General features: G+C 39.0%; 1 protein-coding gene across 7 annotated transcripts in view; it reads left to right on the forward strand.

The window, feature by feature from the left end:
• Positions 1–21100, forward strand: part of C7H10orf90 (chromosome 7 C10orf90 homolog) — a 198498-nt gene that overhangs the window by 103394 nt on the left and 74004 nt on the right. The window contains exon 1 of one of the 7 annotated variants that reach the window (XM_043518466.1): positions 1273–1337. The exons of the other annotated variants lie outside the window; for them this stretch is intronic. The gene's annotated coding sequence lies outside the window, so the exon portion shown is untranslated. Of the gene's footprint in view, positions 1–1272; positions 1338–21100 lie in introns of those variants that run through there. 7 annotated transcript variants of the gene reach the window in all.

Genomic DNA, 21100 nt, shown 5'->3' on the forward strand with positions numbered 1-21100 from the left:
ATACAGTTCTGCCCCAGCGCTTTACTACTCAAGATTTGTCTCTAAGGAAAAGGAGTGATTTTGGACAAAAGCTTATCGTGTGTGTTGTGCTAGGAAAGGATGGGAACCCTGTTCCAGGTAGATTGCTGTTGAGCTTGGCAGGTTATCAACTACTGCAAAATCATTAAGGTTTGATCCTGGATGTTTTCTACCTGTCTGGATTTTGAATGTGCTAGCTTGCCTGCTAGTCACATTGGGTTCTGCTTTATTAGTTTAATGTTTTTCTTTTCCTTTCTGCCCTCCTGTTAGCTACTCCCTTTTGGATTGTTTTGGAATTCAAAAGTAATATTTTCTGAGACATTTTATTTCTTTAATTTGTTATTGCTTGTTGTTCTGGTGTTTGACATTTCCTAATCATGCACAACTCTCACTGGACTCAAGACTCTTTTTGCAGCGCTACAGATTGCAGATACAATTTGTTTTAGTCAGGGCCCCTGGAATTTTGTAATACTTCAGGCCAATTTCTACAGCAAATTTGAATATGTTCAGCAACAACTTTTGCAGCCATGATCAAATATAATTGCCTACAATTTCACACACACACACAGGATACTTGGTTGACTACAAAATTCCCAGAACGTCAGCTTTTCACAGTTTCTTCACCATGGAATCACTCACTTGCTAAGGAATTCAAGACTTTTTAATAGCTTGAATATAAACTGTGGGATGAATTTTCAGCATGACATGGGCAATTAGCTATATAACACTCCTGTTACTGTTTATTAGAGTAACAGAGATAGAAGGATCAAAAAATAGTGATTTGCAAATCTCAAGAGGCTCAGCAGCCAAGTATAATATAGACAATCATCCAAATATTCTGAATCTTACCTCCACCTATGGAGCATCAGCTGGAGTTCAAACAATGAGTTTCACATGAGACTTCTGCCACCTACACTTCTATTTGTGATTAGAATCCTGAATTCAAGTGCTTCTTCCAACCTACCATGGTTCTTAATAGAACCTGGAACCTAGTTCCTTGTCAAGTCTTAATATAATAAGGAAAGATCTGGGGAAATCCAACTGCTAACACTTAAAATGATTAATATCAGTAGAAATAGAACAGAACCCAAAGCTCAGATGTGGAGTTGGTTTGAGTTTTCATCAATACGTTATTCAACAAATTTTCATCCTTATTCATAGGAATAGAGGAATTTACATAGTGGATTAGAATGGTGATCCACCTAATCCAGTGTTTTTGCTCAGACAGTGACCATGGCCAAAAGCTCAAGAGGAAAGTGCAAGAAACCTCTTAGTAGACAATGAAGGGGAAGTTTCTTCCTATCTCTTCTAAGTTAGAGGTAGGCTTATGCCCTAAAGCACGAGGTTTATTTGTGTTCCTTTCCTTATGTAACTGTGGATGTTTCCATTACCCATAGAAATATCTAATCCTTTTGTGAATCCTACTGTGCTCTCGGCCTCAATGAATCTTGTGGGAATGAGTTTGATAGGAGAATGCTGCGTTATGTAAAAAAAATAGCATCTCCTTTCATCAAATTTACTACCTTTCAGTTTCAGTGATTATCCTCTTGTTATTGGATTATTAGGAGGGGTGAATAGGTGCACATGATTCTCCTTCTCTCCTTAATTCATTGTTTTGTATAACCCTGTCATGCCCCTTATTGTTACCCACTTCTCTAAAGTAAATAGGCCTACTCTCCATATGGAGGTCTTTCCATGCTCCTAGTAACTGTCTATCTCTGAACTATCTCTACTGAAATCCTTTTAGAGATAGAAGGTAAACATTTCAAAAGCACCTTGGTGTTTTAGGCACTTGTGAAAATTTTACCCAGAGGACCAGGACTGGACACAGTATTCTAGCATACTGTCAGTTTATATATAAACATGATTACATTTTTAGCATTTTCCATCCCATTGTTTATTGCACTCTAATATGTGGTTTGCTTTTTTTTACTGCTGTTGCATCCTGAGCAAAGTCTTCCACTGAGCTGTTTACATTGACACCTGATTATTTTTCATCATTCATTATCTGATTTTCTTTCTCCCCACATCTGACCTGCTCTACTCTAATACCATCTCCAAATTATGGAGCAGTTTAGTTATGCAACCAAAGCTGAAATCAAAAATTGATCTTGTCTCTCTGCTTGCTGAACCACAAACCCTCGCTCTGAACATGTATAAACTTTGAGGAAGTTTCAGATCCAAATGTTGAGGCTTGGATCCATCTGTAATATTCAGGTTCCATTAATTGTTGGAAGTGTAACATTCATGGACAGTGTTAAAAGTCTTTTTAAATGGAATGCATTTTGTAAGCAGTGCTTGTATATAGGAGAAAGTGGTGCAGGGAAATATAAGTACTGGAAATTCAGAGAAGAGACAAAAAGCTATATGTCTGTAAGAAACATCCTGGGTTTTCTTTTTACGCTCAGTTAAAACAGAACAAAATGTAACTGTGGGCTGTTATAACTGAGGTCTCCTTTAGCAAGCCCAAACAGAGTGAAACTGCAAGGAAACAAATCCCAAAGCAAAATGGATGCTTGAGATCAGAGCTGGGGAATGGGATAGTTCTACAATTTCAAAGTACAGAATAAATTTTGGAGAAGAAAATAATAAAACTGTGGCTTGGTAGATAGGTGTTGTCAAGACTTCAGGTGAAATACTGTCATCTTTGAAATCAGTGGCAACATTTCCAGTGTCTTCACTGGGGTCAGGATTTCACCCTTGTTTATCAAAGATACAAAAAACAAAACAAAAGCCTGAAAATATGTGTGTCCAGTAGGATAGACTTAAACTGTGCATCATGGAAAGATCACTGCTAATAGCACCAAATTCATAACCAGGTCAGTTCTGAATGAGGCATCCAGCTTTGCATTTGTTATATTTTTATTGATTATGCAGAAATATTGAAGGGTTTATAAATTAGCAGCAAACAGCACAGGAAACCGAGCTGGTATCCAATTTAAATTGTCATCTGAAATTCTTAGTTCCAGCTCTAAGCAGCATGTCACCACATCTCCGTATGTATTTGGCCAGGAGAGACAAGCCAAACCAAAAGGAAATGTCAGAGAAGTCGTGAGGATAACTATAATGAATGGGGAACTACTTCTATCAAAAGACAGCATACTTGAAGTCAACAAAAAATTTGCAAATATTTTGAGGCTTTAAAAGACCTTTTATCTTTTATTTCCTCATCCTTTTTTGTTTTGTTTGTTGTTTTATGCTGCCAGCATGAATCATAATGAATCATCACGCTTCTGTTGGGGCATGGTAGCTTTGGTTCATTCTTACTAAGCTATTCAATCCTGGAATCCTGGAGTTAAAATCTTGGCTCTAGTTTGTGTGGATTGCTCATGTCATTATTTTCCCTTTGTTCACAGTCAAGGAAGAACTTGAATTCCAGAGAGGTGAAAGATTCATGGCCACCCTACTTGTTTATTTATCAGGATTTCAATTGATTGTTGGGGGGTGGAGACCCCTACTTCCTCCTCTCCATATTTTTCTCCTCTCCTCTTTTTCATAATTTTTTAGAGTCCAGAATTTGAGAATGAATAGAAAATATTCAAGTTCTGGTTGCCCTTCCTCCTTCCAAATTTCCCTGATTTTTATTTTATTTTATCTTTTCACCAGCCTATTCCTCTTCCTCCATTCTTGTTTTTCTTCCCTCCCTTACACAGAAGAATTTTCTGTGCAAAGTTACCAGCACTTGAGAGCTAATGGCTGCCAAAAGTGAAAATTTAGTTGCTCTCCAATATTTCTTTGGTAGCCCATATAATTTTCAGAATAAATATTTTGTTGGGTACTAAGATAAGTAAAGAAGAAACAAAAAGTTCTTGTCCAAGTACCATTGTCTACTCCTGTACCCTTCTTCTGTATACCTCTCACCTGACCATTTATAGTTTTTCTCCTTATTTGTATCTACTTACTGTTCTCCAAGTTTGTCTTTTTTCCTCATCTTTATTTGTTTTTCCTTTCATTTCTACATCTACCCTCTGCTTTGTTTCCCCTTCACTCACTTTCTGATGACTGTCCTCTGTTTGTTTCTCTTTTTTAGCTCTCTGTTGCTTCTTTTAAGTTTGCCTTTGAACCAGCTGGCAGCTGCAACAGAATTCTATTAGTGCTGAGCTTCTAAGAACAAGTGCTTTCCCATCACAGCCACCTGCAGAGTGAAACTGGCACCAGGAATCTAGGAATCTACTGGCGCCAGGAGTACAGTGCTAGAGTTCTTCTAGTCTAGCTGCAGGAGCTGGTGGTCCCATGGACTTAAAATGGTAGCCCACTCACAGTCAAAGTCTGTACTGATCTGACAGACAGTGGCTTTGTTCACCCTTGCATAATGACAGGTTTCAGAGTAGCAGCCATGTTAGTCTGTATTCGCAAAAAGAAAAGGAGTACTTGTTAAATTTGTTAGTCTCTAAGGTGCCACAAGTACTCCTTTTCTTTTTGTTCACCCTGCAAGCTTGTGATTTTGTCATCAGAAAAGAGTGGGGTAATATGATCAGAGTATTATTTGTCATATGTAACTGCTTCGGAAATTTGATTTTACACTGTAGTTGGTGGAGTACAAGGATGGTATTCTTGGAGGGATATGCAGCATTCAGCTGTAACAGGTTACTTTTAGAAAGTAATTTGAAATATTTGACCTGACAGAGAGAGTCTCCTGATTAGTATATATCACAAATACTTTCCCTATGATTTACCAGAAAGGACAATAGTACAGTAGTTGGAGATAAACACCTGCTATGAGATGGAATCCATTCCCCTATAAGTACAAGAAATGGTCCACCAAGCAATGACCTATTGAATACTAAACAGATTGTCACCTGGTTTTGGTATTATGTTTTATTAGGCAAGACAAGGAGGGGAAGGATGATCAATAGTTAGGGTGCTAGCTGGCGCATAAAAAGACCTGGATTCAATTCCCTCCTCTATCACAGACTTCCTCTGTGACCTTTGGCAAGTCACTTGTTCTCTCTGTGCCTCTCTTCAACATCTGGAGAAAACAGAACTTCCCTACTTCACTGGGGAGTTGTGAGAATAAATACATTAAATACTGTAAGGTGCTCAGATACTATGGTGATCAGGGGTACATGAAAATATTTTCAAGAGTAGGTACTTCAGGTTAGGCTCCTAAATCCATATTTACACACCTAAATATTTGGCCTGATTTTTAAATGTGTTAAGCACCTAAGCAGCTGCACTGAAGTCAATGGAAGCTTCAGGTATTTATGCCTTTCTAGAGCACCGATTACTGTAGCATGTGGGTTTGATACAAAATTGAAATATATTTGTTATTCTATAAAAGGCAGAAATTTCCGGTACTTTCCCAGTTATATCTGGTTTCTTATACTGATCAGATGGCAGATGACTTCCCCAAGAGCAGCAGTTACTTAGAAGATTTTTTAAAAAAAAGTCTAGAACCAAATCTGTGGAGAACTTGTAACCTAATATGCATTATACATTTTCAAAATGATTCACATACCCTAAATGACTTATCCTGCGGGGCCTACCTAAGTCAAAAATTCCTGCTTGGCCTACAGCTACAATACCTTGTGATATGATTCCTTCAGCTCTGGTAAACTAAACACAGTCAGGCTGGATTCATATATGGATGGGGAGACCACCAAAATGCATTGCTGGTGATGCTTCATGACATGTTGCTGGTGCTTATTCCTCATAGTCATAACTGAGCCATTGCTTCAGCATAGTATTCAGGGTGCTCATTAATGCTATAGGTGCTGTTTCTGGAGGACATGTAAAATTAAGATCCTGACCACATGTGCACAATTAAAGAATCTATGATTTTTTAAATTTGTATTTATTTATTTTGCAGTAAATAAGAGTACTAATGCTGCTGTCCTGGCCAAAGATCAACTTAAGCCATTACAAAAAGAAAAGGAGTACTTGTGGCACCTTAGAGACTAACAAATTTATTAGAGCATAAGCTTTCGTGAGCTACAGCTCACTTCATCGGATGCATTTGGTGGAAAAAACAGAGGAGAGATTTATATACACACACACAGAGAACATGAAACAATGGGTTTATCATACACACTGTAAGGAGAGTGATCACTTAAGATAAGCCATCACCAACAGCAGGGGGGGGAAGGAGGAAAACCTTTCATGGTGACAAGCAGGTAGGCTAATTCCAGCAGTTAACAAGAATATCAGAGGAACAGTGGGGGGTGGGGTGGGAGGGAGAAATACCATGGGGAAATAGTTTTACTTTGTGTAATGACTCATCCATTCCCAGTCTCTATTCAAGCCTAAGTTAATTGTATCCAGTTTGCAAATTAATTCCAATTCAGCAGTCTCTCGTTGGAGTCTGTTTTTGAAGCTTTTTTGTTGAAGTATAGCCACTCTTAGGTCTGTGATCGAGTGACCAGAGAGATTGAAGTGTTCTCCAACTGGTTTTTGAATGTTATAATTCTTGACGTCTGATTTGTGTCCATTCATTCTTTTACGTAGAGACTGTCCAGTTTGGCCAATGTACATGGCAGAGGGGCATTGCTGGCACATGATGGCATATATCACATTGGTAGATGCACAGGTGAACGAGCCTCTGATAGTGTGGCTGATGTGATTAGGCCCTATGATGGTATCCCCTGAATAGATATGTGGACAGAGTTGGCAACGGGCTTTGTTGCAAGGATAGGTTCCTGGGTTAGTGGTTCTGTTGTGTGGTGTGTGGTTGCTGGTGAGTATTTGCTTCAGATTGGGGGGCTGTCTGTAAGCAAGGACTGGTCTGTCTCCCAAGATCTGAGAGAGCGATGGCTCGTCCTTCAGGATAGGTTGTAGATCCTTGATGATGCGTTGGAGGGGTTTTAGTTGGGGGCTGACCAGTCCTTGCTTACAGACAGCCCCCCAATCTGAAGCAAATACTCACCAGCAACCACACACCACACAACAGAACCACTAACCCAGGAACCTATCCTTGCAACAAAGCCCGTTGCCAACTCTGTCCACATATCTATTCAGGGGATACCATCATAGGGCCTAATCACATCAGCCACACTATCAGAGGCTCGTTCACCTGTGCATCTACCAATGTGATATATGCCATCATGTGCCAGCAATGCCCCTCTGCCATGTACATTGGCCAAACTGGACAGTCTCTACGTAAAAGAATGAATGGACACAAATCAGACGTCAAGAATTATAACATTCAAAAACCAGTTGGAGAACACTTCAATCTCTCTGGTCACTCGATCACAGACCTAAGAGTGGCTATACTTCAACAAAAAAGCTTCAAAACAGACTCCAAGGAGAGACTGCTGAATTGGAATTAATTTGCAAACTGGATACAATTAACTTAGGCTTGAATAGAGACTGGGAATGGATGAGTCATTACACAAAGTAAAACTATTTCCCCATGGTATTTCTCCCTCCCACCCCACCCACCACTGTTCCTCTGATATTCTTGTTAACTGCTGGAATTAGCCTACCTGCTTGTCACCATGAAAGGTTTTCCTCCTTCCCCCCCCTGCTGTTGGTGATGGCTTATCTTAAGTGATCACTCTCCTTACAGTGTGTATGATAAACCCATTGTTTCATGTTCTCTGTGTGTGTGTATATAAATCTCTCCTCTGTTTTTTCCACCAAATGCATCCGATGAAGTGAGCTGTAGCTCACGAAAGCTTATGCTCTAATAAATTTGTTAGTCTCTAAGGTGCCACAAGTACTCCTTTTCTTTTTGCGAATACAGACTAACACGGCTGCTACTCTGAAACCTGTGATTAAGCCATTACAATCTGTTTTCTTGAATTCCTCCAGTGTTTTCAGTTTGGTGTAGTATTCGGCCACAAATTGTTGTGTAGGGTAGATTTGCAGCTGCCATGTTTGAGGCATTTGGTGGTGGATAATCTGACCCTTCTGTATAGTTTCTATATCTGTTTGTTTGTAAAACACTGTGGAGATCTTTAAGATGAGAAATCAGATATAAATGGAAGATGACATCAACCCATTCGTACACGATTTACATAGTGTAAGTTTAGCAAAGTATCATGTAACGTACACAGTGTCAAAGTTTCCAAATATTCTTGCTGTTCTATATGTTAAAAAGTTCTTAGATTGTAGTTTCAGTTTGATAAATTAGTTTTCCCTTCTCTTCCTAAAAACACAATTAAACAGTACGTCTTAGTGTTTTGTCTACAGTGTTTATTTTCCCCAGGGGAGATTCAGTCTTTATGCAGCCTATTTTTCTGCTCTTTGTACCCGGGCAGAACTGTTGTCAGGGTATCTGCCGTCCTACAAACTCTATTTTAAAACAGACCCCAAATCTCTTTTGGGTTTGGCAAAGCACAATAGTATAACACAAAGTCAATGAAGCACAACATGATGTTGTGATGACGGTGTTTGCTGGTGGCATTGCCTACTGGTTAAGAGATTAGGCCTCTGTTTGCCATGATTCTAATTTTTCCTCTAGACTATCATCCTGCCCTGTAGTGGTCTGTCTTTTGATGGAAGATGACCATACCCTCCAGTCAGGTCACCAATCAGTCTTATTTCTCCCCACGATGATTGGGTTCCCAGGAAGATATGGGTTCATCTATTGACCCATGTGGGTGTTCAGTGCAAGTAAGAGGCTTCAAAGGGTTTTTACCTTTTCCCTTCCTTCCTGCAGGGAGGGAGAGTTTAGAACAGGAATTGGCAACCTTTGGCACATGGCCCGCCAGGGTAAGCCCCTGGCGGAGCAGGCTGGTTTGTTTACCTGCCACGTCTGCAGGTTCGGCTGATCGCAGCTCCCAATGAAACAATGGGTAGCACTGGGACATGATAGTTCCTCTCCTGAATCTTAAAAAGCCGGTATGCCCTACTACAGTTGTCAGTGTGGCTCTTTCTACTGTATGTCTATGTATGAAGAAATCTACTAATCTTCATGTGTGTCACTTATTCTTTCTGTAACACAAAGTAACATAAACTGTTTTAGCATAAAGCTAAAAATCAAAGCCTAAGCTTGTCAGTAACTAAAAGCAGAGGATCCTGCAAACTCATCAAAGAGAACACTGCAGTATTTAATCTAGTCTATGAAGTTTTTACCACAGATGCCTCTGCCATGATTGGGGCACTGAAGGTCATTTGTGAGCTCTGAATTGCTGGTTGTGTGACAGCAAAAAAAGAGGGCTGAAAGAAAGGTTAAGTTAGAGAGGCAACTGGAAGTTATTCTTGTATGAAGAAGTACATTAACTAAATTAATGACAGTAAACCTCCAATGAGCTGAATGTTGATGCTGATTTACAAATTTACAAGGTAAATACGTGCTTTTTCCAGCTAAAGAATTGGATAGGGAAATGTCTAGCCTGCACCATTGTAATAAATGGATGTAAGTAGTCACTTGCTATGTATCAGTGCATACTAATTTCATTGATATTATTCACAAATTTTATATTTACAATAAATCTCTCTGGATTTCTGACCACAGTACAGAAAACATAATTTATGACCACATTTTCTAAAATGTCAACCCATAAATATGAGGGCGGACAAAGGCATGGGAATAGGTTCAGTATCCCTTCACTTTACAGTAAACAGTTTACCGCTTATTTATAAAACAGGGAACTCCTGGTAGGCTCAATGTACCTGCATTTAGCTGATACTAAAAGAAAGTGGAATTTCCAAGCCAGTATCTGTTTCATAATTAATATGAATTTATTGAATGCTCATATTATAGTAAGTAGAGACAAAAGAGAATAGCTATTATAAATCACATCAATTGTTTCTTTTACAGTGTGTTGGAGAGTAAAATAACTAAAATATGAAGCTCTTAATTGGGCAGTGTAACTGTGAAATAGCTATATTGAGACTGTATAGGATTTTTCTACAAGGTGTCTTTCAGGGGATAATGGGTGTAAAATGCTTGGCATTGTAGAGATTTCTAATAGGAACAAAGCTTTATGGTTCCCTATACAGTAAATATTTGCAGTCTAGTGCTTGCTTCTGAAGAGGAATTTATTAATGGATACAGGCTTTGCATAGTATCATTGACAGCAGCTACTCAGTCACTTAATATATAAATCCTTAGTGGCATACTTCATGTTATATTCTCGTATTTTCTCGTCTTCGAGCCCATAGCTCAAAGAAGATTTATACAATGGCCACAGTGTATATTACACATAGGATGTGGTATTTTCTTAGCACCCACATATCTTCAGGCCACTGTCTTAGTAATAACAATGAGGAGTCCGGTGGCACCTTAAAGACTAGCAGATTTATTTGGGCATAAGCTTTTGTGGGTAAAACCACTTCTTCAGATGCATGGAGTGAAAATTAGAGATGCAGGCATTATTATACTGACACATGAAGAGAAGGGAGTTACCTTACATAATGCCTGCATCTGTAATGTTCACTCCATGCATCTGAAGAAGTGGGTTTTTACCCACAAAAGTTTATGCCCAAATAAATCTGTTAGTCTTTAAGGTGCCACCGGACTCCTCATTGTTTTTGGGCACACAGACTAACACGGCTGCCCCCTGATACTTGTCCTAGTAATGCTGTTTCATATGGATTCATTTAGCAAGGTATTGAGATATAAGGTGCATTACCAAAATCCATAGCTTTTCCTCCTAATAGGTTTCCCACCTAGGGTCCTTTTGTATCTTCTTTGAAAGGTCATCTGCAGGCTTGAAATACTTGAGCATCTGGATGCCCACTAACATTGACTTCATATCTGAAATCAATGAACCAGCTCATTAGAAGAGACTGTAATATAAACAAAGTAAGTGGTTATATTTGCCTTTCTCTGTAAAGAGAGAATCATGGCTATATGTTGTTGCAGGTGCATTTTGTACAGGTAGATGTCCACAAAAATGGTTCATGGATTGGACTAGACAGTGTAGGGAACTAATGTGCAGAAGAACATAGTTCATATAATGTATTAAAAGTATATAAAAATAAATAGTTGAGTGAAAGTTTCTGATAGACTTTATGCTGAATACTTTGCAGTTATCTATATAAGATAAGTAATGTGGAGTCACTTTAACTGTGGTTGATCTGTACACTGCAATTAATACAATGTGATGGTATATTGGTTGGTTTGCGCACTTGAGCAAGTAAGAAGTCTGGGTCACTTTGGTCACCATATTGGCAATGTGTCATTCGCTGCTGCACAATTTGTTGTGGGTATATTGCAAGGGATATAATATTAGTAGAGATTTATTTATGGCTAGAGGGTGATCTTGACATCCTTTCACCAGTTCTGGCTATAATATGGATTACTCAGTTCACAATTTTACAGGCATTCAGAAATATTTCACAAGTTTTTATGATAGATTAATATGTTAAATTGACTTAGGTAGAGATGAACTTTATTGAAAAAATTATTTGTTTCTCATATTTATGAGGATTGGGTAACTTCTTAAACCTTATTAACTACTCAAGTAGAGAGAGAGAGAGAGAGAGAAATATCTGCGTTTCTGGTTAATGCTAATTTCATTTCACACTGACCTAAATATGAGTTTGGTGCAGTTTAATTAGCTTCTTTTAAACTTTGTGATGAAAATGTGTAAATTTAAACATGTTACATTGGTACTGTTTTTCCTTGAGCTTTATGTTGCTGTCAATGAAAATTGCTTTGTTTATTTTTTGCCTTCAAAATCTGCTCCATTTCACCTGCAAATTTTCATCCACCTCAGGTCAAGCTATCTGTTAAGAAATGAAGTGCAGATTAGAGAGACTGGACCATATGGTATCATTTCTCTCTTAAGTCATTTAGTGGGAAGGTGGAATAATGTAAACAAGACAAATCACTGCTGAGAAGATCATTTATTTAGATTGTGTTGTCTCTCATACAGAAATGTATGATGAAGGGAAATGTCCCTAACACTTTTAAAGATGCTGAAATATGGAAAGTACCTTTTGGAATTAAATGGCAAAATGTAATGGCTCTGTAAGCTCCACTTTCAGAGAGCTGTCAGACTGCTTTTTATAATGAATAATATTTAAAGAGAAAGGAGCTAAATTTTACATTACCTTTTTGGCAAAAAAATTAGCATTTGTTTTCTGTAAGGTAATTAGTGTTTGCTATAATATCTACAGAGGCAACAGTATATCAGCTCTTTTGTAAAAGTTAAAGATGAAAAATTATGGCATCTTTTGCATATTTGATTCATGAAAAATAATTTGTCCCAGAGAAACTCATTAATGTTCTTGGATAATTTTATCATCTGGTACTTGGCAACCATATATTTTAGAGCAGCCATTTCCTTACTGTATTTTGATACATTATTTTACTATTTCAGAAGTGTAATGTACCTGGTTTAGAAAAAAGAAATGTGTCCTTTATTTAAGATTTCTTTTACAATAGTTATTGCATCTTTTCAAATTTAATTATGTCTTAGTCCTTTCCAAATCACATAAGTTAAAGGTCCCGTCCTACCTCTCCCTGAGGCATCATTACAAAATGTTCCCAGATGGAGTCTGCTGCTTAACTGATGATTTTAGAAGAGATTAGCCCCATGTGATAGTCTTACTCATTGATGAGGTTGTATTTTATGAATTTGTAGCTGCCATATTATCCTCTACTGTAATATATAGGACACTTCACCATAAAATGGACTGAATTTTACAAACGACATGCCCTTTCTGCCAATCATTTGTATTTTAAATCATAATTATTTCTGGCTCACATTTCCATCAGATGAGTCTTTATTAATATGCATTATTATATCAAATGAGCAGGTATTGTGTGGCTGGTAAAAATGAAGTAAGTAAAGAATGGAGTGAGTGCAAGTTGACATAGCAGAAGTGTAAATATTTCCTAGTGACTCAAGCCTTTACTCAGGGAGTTAGGTGACAACAGTAAGTTGGCTCCATTATATTTAGCCTTGGCTTGAACCGTCATTCTGCCTTTCATGTGCAATGACCTTCATCGTGTCTTTAAAATAAATTACTCAGCATTTTCCCCTCCCAAAAGGAATATTGTATTTTGAAGTCTTTAATTCCTGAAGGTGTTGGAAGTCTAATTTAGTATTAGCCTACCATTAAGTCAGCTCTTTCAAGCACTGAGAAGGAGTGAATATTTAAAAAGGACCAAGTAACTACATTTGTGATTTCAGTGCCATACATGGTGGAAGTCAGTAGTATTAGCCATTTATTTCCTCGCACAGAGAAATGGCCTTAACCAGAAAACACTCTAGGCTGAGTTATTGGAAGGTGGTTCATTGACGGAAATCAATTTTATTATAACACTGCTTGATATTATGTAGGTTTGTTTCCCTTCCACCGATTTTCTTTCTCTAGCTTATCAGTACTTAGCCACACTGAGGCTACCATAGAGGTTTGTGGAAGAGCGGACACCACACAAGCACCTCTTGTGGCCAGGGGAGGCTCTGCAGCACCCTGCCTCTTATATCCTAATTGAGTGATTGGTATATTATTGATTAACCTTTTAGAGCACAGTGGTGTCAGGGGGTTCAGCCATTAAGTCAGCTACAGTATTCTGATTATCATCAGAGTGAGAGACTTGATGAGCACACGAGAAATAACTTGAAGTAATTATACTTGTGTTTATTAATATGTTTATTTTCCAAATAGCTACTGCCAAGAATACTCTGGGTACGTCTTCACTGCTACAAATCATCCACCACATTGCTGCGGCTAGCCTGGATCAGCTGACTGAGGCTCGTGGGGCTCGGGCTGTGGGGCTCTGAATTTAGGCATTCAGGGTTGAGCTGGAGTCTGGGCTCTGAGACTCCATGATAGGGGAGGGTGTCAGAGCCTGGGCTATAACCTGAATGTCTACACTGCAGTTTTTAGCCCCAAAGCCTGAGCCTAGTGAGCTCTGAGGCTATATCTACACTGTTTCTCCCACTGACACAGCTACTGCTTATCGTGGAAGCAGGAGTTATTAAACCAATGGGAGAGCTCTCTCTTGTTAGCTTATAGTGGCTTCACCAGAAGCGCTACAGCGGCATAGCTGCGCCACTGAAAATAATGTAGTGTAGACATAGCCTGAGACTCAGTGCCCACTATTTTTTTTATTTCCGTGTAGACGTACCCTATAATATAAGAGATGAGAGAGAGATAGTACATGTCCAGCACTTGTATATTCATCACTTATGTCTTCTGGTGTAGAAACCCAAAATAGCTGGGGTGATCATCAGGTGTACACCAGTCTGGAATGTCCCAAGGTATCTCACATGGCACGCAGGCCAGGTGACAACTTTTATAGTAAGTTATGCTGATCCCAGCCTTTGATACATGCTTATTCATCCCCTTTTCCTTATCCGAGTTTCTGTACCCTACTACTATTGGGGTTCCCATCTCCTCTAAGCTACTTAATCAGTTATGTTTTACTTATCAGTCTATATGTCAATTACTTGCTGTGGCATTTCTGAGGTTAAATATCGACAAATTTAGCTTACACCCATTTCTTAGAATTGCCCAAATATCAAAAACCTGTGGTTTGTGGTTGCTGACAGAACACACATCAGCACTTTAGCCAATTTGTTCACTGCAGAATTTTATCTTTGACACAGGGTCACTATAGATTAGTCTTTTATGTCAAGCTAAATCCAGTCCTTGGCCTTGATCAGTTTGGCTAAGCTAAGTATCTTTTAGGCCTGAAGCCTGTATTCCTCTACCTCCTACTCCTACAAAATCGCTAACATGATATAGTTAGCTACACTCTGTTTCCCCTCTTCAGAACCCCTTAGAACTTCACACAGTCTTTCCAAATATAAAGCCCTTTGCTGGGTTAATTTATTACAAGAGTGCCAGGCATGAAAATCATAACAAGAGTCCAAAACCCATAATCCAGAGTTTCCCAGCACAATTCAAATATTATATCAGTCATCACGCCACGTACAGTTCTGGCATCTCTCACAAGGCCTTGGCACTCCAGTATGGCTCTGGTGTCTCTCACTACACCCCACCCACCCTTGTAGCCGGGGTGCTTCTCTACCCTGTTTTTCTTAACATGTATGGTTCTAGCTCTTGTTTGAAGACATCAGCAGGCTCACCGTTCCATCATTCCCCAGCCTTCAGTCCTCTCTGAACCTCTGGTTTCAGCTCTCCAGCTCAGAGAGACAGCAGAAATGTCCCTCTGCTGCTCTCAGCCTTCAGCTCTCTCCAGCCTTTTCTAGCCATGGTTGTCTGGCCTGGGGAAATTTGTAGGTGACCAGGCCCTTCCCCCCCACCTCCCACCCTAATGCCTCCCTGCCTTCAGCTTTCAGCAGTCTGATCTGGCTCCACTGCTCACTAGGGAATCCTCACCACTCTCTGAGGAGTGTTCCCTCCATGAAGATCTGACCCCAGCCTCTGCTCTTCTTCTGAAGTCTCTCTACTTCTCTTGGGGCTTTGCGTGCTGAATTCTCTGATCCCTCTGGGGTCTTTTCTTCTGGGTTTTGAACTCCCTTGCTTTTGGGCTGTCTCTCACTTACAACTCTGACATTCTCATTACACCAGCCTTGGGTGCACCTGGACTGGAACAGGAGAGCTGGGCCCAATTTCATTTAAGGGAACATCCTCTTCCCCTTAGCATCCAGAGCTGGACTGAAAGCAATCCATGGCCCAAGGCCAGTGGTTCCCAAATTGTGGGCATGACTCCCTAGGGAGGCATGGAAGAATTTTGTGGGGCTGCAGCAGGGCCTATGCCAGCCCCCACAGGGTGTGGGCAGATAGTGCCACCCAGCCCTGCTCTACCGCTGGCCTCAGCTCCCAGCCGCAGCTGTGCCCCGGCTCCTCTCCTGCCCCCGCTCCTGGCTGTGGCTCAGCCGCTGGCCCCTGGCCCCCAGCTCTTGGCCCCTGGCCCCTGCTCCTGGTCATGGCTCGGCCCCCACTCCTGGTCTCCGGCCATAACTCTGCTTCTGACGCCCCACCCTGTCCATGTCTCCCTGGACTCAGCGCTGGCCCCAGCCCCAGGCCCAGCCACGACTCCACTCCCAGCCCAGGGGGTGAGGACACGTTCTATTGCTGGTGGTGGGGAGGGAGATGAGAGAAAATGTTCAGGCACGACTGCCCTAGTCACACAGTGACATGCTTCCCTCACAATTGCTGTGCCTCCAGAGTCCCACCCCTGCACTGCGGCCCTGCCTCTGTGCCATCTTCCACATGGTCCCATCCTCCAGATCCTTACCACTTCACTGAGATACCTGGAGCAGTACAGACATCTAAGGGCTGTTTCTTCAGGCTGTCTGATACTGTATTGGTTACATTCAGGTCACATTTCCAAGATCTTCTCCCTAGCCAGAGGGCAGGAACTTACTTTTTCTTTTAAATGAAAGCTTAAATTCAGAAGTAATCTGGATCTAGGAACTTGGGAAGTAAGAATTAGCCTCTAGTGTTTCTACGAGGACTGTTGATTAATCACAGTTAACTCATACGATTAACTCAAAAAAATTAATCACGATTAATTGCACTGTTAAACAAAAGAATACCAATTGAAATGTATTAAATATTTTTGGATTCTTTTCTACATTTTCAAATATTGATTTCTATTGCAACAGAGAATACAAAGTACACAGAGCTCATTTTATATTATTTTTTATTACAAATATTTGCACTGTAAAAATGATAAACAAAAGAATTAGTATTTTTCAGTTCACCTCATACAAGTACCATAGTGCAATCTCTTTATCATGAAAGTGCAATTTACAAATGTAGATATTTTTTGTTATATAACTGCACTCAAAAACAAAACAATGTAAAACTTTAGAGCCTACAAGCCCTCTCAGTCCTACTTCTTGTTCAGCCAATCACTAAGAAAAATACTATTTCTTTTGTTTTTTACAGTGCAAATATTTGTAATAAAAATAAATATAAAGTGAAGACTGTATACTTTGTATTCTGTGTTGTAATTGAAATCAATATATTTGAAAATGTAGAAAGCATCAAAAATATTTAAATAAATGGTATTCTATTATTGTTTAATAGTGCAATTAATCACAATTAATTTTTTTAATTGCTTGACAGCCCTAGTTTCTACTTTAATCCAGCCCTGTCAGTATGATACAAGTAATTCCCATTACTTTCAAAAGGGCCCCACTAATAAGGTAGGACAATTCAGAAGGAAGCATGGCTTTGTAGGTAGAGCACTGGACTGCACTCAGGAGACCTGGGCTGTATTCCCCACTCTGCCACTGGCCTACTGGGAGACCTAAGATAAGTCACTTCTTCTTTCTGTATCTCAGTCTCCACATCTGTAAAATGGGGATAATGATGCTGACCTAATTTGTAAAGTACGTTCAACTCTACAGATGAGAGACGCTCTATGAGAGCTAGGTATTATTATTTTATGATATTGGGTATTATCCTCAGCTGCTGAAATCAGTGTAGCTCCACTGAAGTTAATACAGCTATACTGATTTACCGTAGCTGAGGATCAGGGCCATTAGCTTTTAAAAGTAATGGCATAACTAAAAAAGGCAACTCTCTTTGAAATAAACTGATAGTCTGAAAATCTCTGTAAAGCTCCTAAACCCACACACGTCTAAAAACCCTGCACATATTCCCAAGGCACAGCCACACCTGGTCCTCAGTCACCTATTTAAAAATGCCATAGGTGCACAGGTTGTCCATATATACCAAACGAGGTGGATTAGTCTGGGTTTAGGTGCCTATTCAGCTTTAAAAATACTGGTCAAGTGTCTATATCAAACGTACTATCGCTAATGCAGTAATGCATCCTATGCAGTAATGTAATACTGAATAAATGTGGTAACAAATTATGGATCTATATTGTTCCTCCAAAGAACCATTTATGCACTTGGGTGTCAAAAAATTAACCCTTTAAAATCAAAGTGCTTAAGACTGGTTTGACCTTACACCATAGATGTATAATACCCAATTTTAAAATTGTCCAAATATTTATTTACATTAATTACATTTTCACTTATTTCACAGTTTTAAAATAAGACTTTTTTTAAAAAAATGAATCTGATCCATAAAAACCCTATATTTCAATCTGTTAAATGAGGTAACAACCTCCAGAAACCAAGCAATTCCATTATGGCTAAGATACAGCACTTAATTCACCCAATTATGTCTACTATTATAGTTGTCTTTGAACAGTGTGTGACCTTACATAACATCAGTATGTGCTGTAAAGATTGGGAACAACAGAACGTATAAAGAATTGTGCAAGAGAGTATTTTCTTATACTCCTTGGTTTCTCAGACCCTTGACATTATTTGAACTTAGTCTTTGTGATTAATTGAAGTTAAAGTAATGTATGAACCTCAGGTTAATCTATTAAAGATTATTTTAATTAGTAAAATTCTAATTTACAATAAATTCTACCATAGTAAAAGTCAGCACTATATCCTCAGCTCTTCTAGGTATTGTAACAATCTGTAATGAATCAGTGTCTGCATATGTACTGACACCATCCTTGCCAGCCAAACAGCAGACTTGTGGCATGGAGAAAAGAAAACAAGAACTTTGAGCTCTAAAAGAAAAAAACAGGCCTCTACATGTCACTTTGACTTAACATAATATCTTGGTTGGTTGTCACTTGATGTATTTTATCTTCTCTATGGGCTGGCCGTCAGAGGGTGTTCTGATCCCATGCTTATAACTGCACCAGTGGGGATCCTGTTGTTCTCCATTTTTTTCCTGCTGTATGGGAGGTCTGCCAGCTTATCCACAGATAAGCTTTTTGATTGTGTGGAAAACATGTCAACTGTGCAAACTAATGGAAAAAACAGCAGATCTTTTCAGGTTTTTGAAATTATGAAAAATAATTGTATTGTTATGCAGCAGCATAGGCTGATACATACATGACACACAAAAAATGTAGTGAATACATTCTACATGTGTTCTGTTTGTTACAGATTTTCAATGCCATAATCAATTAATACTGTCATTGCAAAATTATTGTTGTAGATTTGTCTTTAAATGTACTTCACTCTCATTAGAAGACTCTCCATTTTAAAACTTTCTCTTCCTCTGATATAATGTTACTGAACTGCAGCAAAGCCCATCAATTATTCAGCCTTTTATAATATCGCAAACAAAATGCTCTGTTAACCCAAGGATGGTGTTTAGTTTTCTAAATAACCTGACATGTTGTGTAAAGGCACTTGCAGTTATTCCCAATTGATCTGAGGTTCTGTGCACCGCCTATAGGGTGATACTCCTATGTCTGTGGGGATAAATCCAAGGTGTAGTCACGAGAGCTGATCAAAAGACAGAATACTATCCTGTGCAAAATTCTGATATTTTGACATTTATTTTCTTCCTGAATTGGGACAAGAAGTCAAAATATTGAAATTTTTCACAAAACAAAAAGTTCAGAAGAATTTTTATTTGGAAATGTTGCAATGCTTTGTATTGACATTTTGGATCAAAACAAAATGTTTCAACCTTCCCCATTTGAAATGGTTTGTTTCAAGTTGACATTCGTCTCTGCATCTGCTTGATCTCCCATGGCGCATGTCTCCCATGAGGAAAACTGGCAGCTCAGCCACAAGGACCAAATGTGATGCATCATGGATGTAGAATGGGGACATGAAGGACCCAGAACTATAGCTCCCATGAAAAGCACAACAGCTCAAGTAGAAGTAGAGACTAACGCCAAGCCAAACCGAAGTGTTGCAGTCAGATTTTCCTGACAGAAAATCACACCAAAATCAAATTTTAGCTGTTGAAAAGAGACTTAAGTAGGATTTAATGCATAAACCTCGTGCTGGCTCTCTAAACAGGGGTGAGTTTTTTCCACGGTGCAAAATTCATAGGTCTTGACTTCACACACAGCAATAATTTTTTTTGAAAAATGATAGGTAGAATGAACCGTTTTTCTCTCCTCTTTTCTCTTTTTTATCTTTAAATACTTCAGAGAGGCTTCATATAAAGGAGCATATCAATCAGCTATCCCTTTGGCTCATATAAGCCTGAAAATCTTCACCTTGTGATCATAGAAACTATTCATGTTCTAAAATTATTCCAGCCTAAAGCTCAGCTTAACTGATGCAGAAGTCACTCCCTCACCAATACCTGAGAGCCTGATTCTCCAGCATATCTGCTAATGATTACAGTCCCATGTAAGCATTATACTCAGCAGTAAGTATTTCCAAGACTGGGTCATCAGCCTACAATACTTGTACTCCAGGTCAGTCTTTTAAATACTGTATATTAGCCTGAAGACTTTCCATGGTTCTTAATCAGTGAGTTTGCCACTAGTTATCATTTCAGAAAACCTCCATAATGACTTAAGAAGTTTCCTAAGCAGAGTATACCTGCTTTAACTAGTTGTCATAAAGTTATGTTATGGCATGAGACTCTCAGCTAAATTCTGGACTCATTGAAGCCAGTGGAAAACTGTCATTGAATTGAATGGGACCAGAATTTGACTTTGAGTGGAAGTTGGGATTGACAGAATACAAATCACTTTTCAGATTGTAATATACTTGGGATCTGTGAGTGCTTAATCCATGATTCTCCATAGAGAGAACCAGTGAAACTTCCAAGCTTTGATTAATACATGTACTTAAAATAGGAGCCAGTGGGCTAACTGTACAATGGCCACCCTTAAAAATGTTCGGGTTTTGCTTTCTTAGACGAATATATACACTTACCTAGCACTTACAGGATTAACAGTATCTAAACTGTGCACTAGTTATTATAGGAAATACTTAAAATAATGCAACCTGAGGTAAAAAAATTCATTCTCCAATGCATTGTAAAGAATAGCTGACAAGTTTTTAAGGGTGACAACTACAGTAATCACTTAATAAGTGATTGTACATGTGACACGTATTCAGCATAGGGTGACAAGATAGCAACTGTGAAAAAACGGGATGGGGTGGTGGGTAATAGGTGCCTATATAAGAAAAAGTCCCCCCCAAAAAGGACAGCTGGTCACCCTAATTCAGCATAATTAATCAAAACAAAGGTAAAACAATAGTGAGGGCAAACTACTAGAGAGACTGAGTCAAACTTAAGCACCTAACTCACTTTTGTGCTTTGAAAATCCTCCCTTAAAATTTTACAAGACAAAATTTTACATTTGTAACATCAATACAAATATTACCATGATTTTTAATGTCCTAATAGATACAGATATTTAAAAAAATATGCATTGCAGTGTTTTCAGCCTTAGGATGAAAATATTATTACATGAGAACATAAAGGATGAAGAATAAGCTGACAAGAAAAAATGTGCCCAGGCAGA

The sequence above is a fragment of the Dermochelys coriacea genome, chromosome 7 (assembly GCF_009764565.3).
Source record: "Dermochelys coriacea isolate rDerCor1 chromosome 7, rDerCor1.pri.v4, whole genome shotgun sequence".
NCBI classification, from domain to species: Eukaryota; Metazoa; Chordata; order Testudines; family Dermochelyidae; genus Dermochelys; species Dermochelys coriacea.